The sequence below is a fragment of the Primulina huaijiensis genome, chromosome 11 (assembly GCF_012295235.1).
Source record: "Primulina huaijiensis isolate GDHJ02 chromosome 11, ASM1229523v2, whole genome shotgun sequence".
In the NCBI taxonomy this organism is placed as follows: domain Eukaryota; kingdom Viridiplantae; phylum Streptophyta; class Magnoliopsida; order Lamiales; family Gesneriaceae; genus Primulina; species Primulina huaijiensis.
Window position 1 is genome coordinate 11,276,686 of NC_133316.1, and position 1,934 is coordinate 11,278,619.

The window sequence follows — 1,934 nt, forward strand, 5'->3', positions numbered from 1 at the left end:
TTGGACCTACTTAAATTAATTAAATTGGGCCCAATAACACTTAATTAATTAAATAATAAGAGTTCATAAAATTAGTTTCCATAAAATAATATTTTTGATCTTTTAAAACTCCTTGTTTGCCCAAAACCGGCTTCCCGGGAAAAATCAAGTTCAACTCGTAAAATAATTTGAACTCCAACATTTTTNAAGCCCCTACCCGCCAGCGCGCGGATAGATAGGGCATGCGAAGGGGATGGATGTCTGAGCGGTTGAAAGAGTCGGTCTTGAAAACCGAAGTATTGATAGGAATACCGGGGGTTCGAATCCCTCTCCATCCGCGAGGTCACAAGTTATCTCTTGCCTTATCTATGGAATGGTAGTTTGTGTTATGATTTAGTTAGGACCTTGTCTCCCTTTCGTTATCTTCTGCTCCCCTTGTATAGGTTGGGAAAGGGGTGGGTGGATTACCTTTGGGAGCTAAGTCAAATATCTCGGTGATCTTGTGAGTGGTTGATAAACTGCGATTGCAGTTTTCTTTAGGAAGTCCCATAGCTGTGAGGCTTAAGAGACAAAGAAAACGGTGGATACTTTTCTAGGTGGAAGGTGACGACCCTAATGAATCGACTATGAAGGGGGCTGTTAGCTACAGCAGCACTAAAATTCCTTCCCCTGAAGCAAGCAGGCAATCTCACATCAGGAAGAGCCTCTCTCTACGGTACCCTTCTGTGATCACTAAACGTTCTGGACTTTTCCTAACTAGCCTATTCAATTTCATTTTTCCGTGTGGAGCTTTGCCTTTAAATTAAATAAATAAATAAGGTGCGTCAAGGGATGCTTCTTTTCTAAGATAAGAATAAAAAGGGTCCCACGGCACCGATTACCGGATTCGTTCGACAGTCAACGAAAGGAGCTCAACCCCAGGGCCCCCCCCGTCTTCCCTCTGACAGAGGCTTAATCAACTACTTCTAGCTACTCTGGCAGTCCCCTTTCCGGGAGAACTTTACTGACTTGTCTGTCGATGATTGCAAAAGTACCAACCCTTATGACTCTTCTGTCTTTGCTTTGGTGACGGGGAGCTTTTAAGGGAAGCGTTGGAGCTATACTAGTTAAATAAAAGGAAGTCACGAAAATCTCATAACAATCAGACAGGCGGGATCATGCATTTTTCGGCCACCAGGCAAATCGGGAGAAGATGGCCGGGCTCTGTAAGCTCAACCTTATCGTGTCCTATGGAGTAAGGGAGGTTGTTCCATGCCAGAGCCATCCTATAATGCTGCGGTCGGGCGCTAGTCATTCAATACTTTCTATAAGAAATGCTTCCAATCTCATATTTCGGTATATTCAGTTTCCGCTCTTTAAGTTCAGTGGGATAGCACGGGTATGGGGGCTGGTCGTCTTTTCTTAGCTGGTCTTACTGGTCCAGTCGTTGTTCAATGAGCTCAGCTATGAACTTCGAAATGGAGAACAATTTGAAGAAATGATCTTCAATCTTTGTGTACTGACCCCTAATCGAATTGTTTGGGATTCAGAAGTGAAAGAAAGAATTTTATCTACTAATAGCGGTCAAATTGGCGTATTACCCAACATGCTCCTTGCTGTAGATATAGGGATTTTGAGAATACAATACACCTTAATAACCAATGGTTAACGATATTTCTAGATGTCCCTACCTCGCTGCAAACGCTTCCCTAAGATCAAAGATGAAGATGGGATAGGAATGCTGGTTCACCTCGTCCAGCCTTACCCGGTAACTATAGAGTTCCCCCACTAACACAACATCCTGTTGTGACACCTTGACAGAGGGTGTTCCCACTCCTCACTCTACTACTTTGAGTACATGTCTCATTTCATGTAGTGAGCTCTATTAGGAGACCTCTACGCGGTGGTGAACAGACTTAGCTTAGGGATATACTCATTTTGGACGGAGGCTACTTACCCATAAAGTAAAGAGGGTA

The 1,934-nt window shown here is 43.5% G+C and overlaps 1 non-coding gene across 1 annotated transcript; it reads left to right on the forward strand.

Moving 5' to 3' along the window:
- Positions 1-230: 230 nt before the first annotated feature.
- On the forward strand, positions 231-317 carry TRNAS-UGA (transfer RNA serine (anticodon UGA)). Its single transcript has one exon. It is a non-coding gene; the product is annotated as a tRNA-Ser (tRNA).
- The last annotated feature ends 1,617 nt before the right edge of the window (positions 318-1,934 follow it).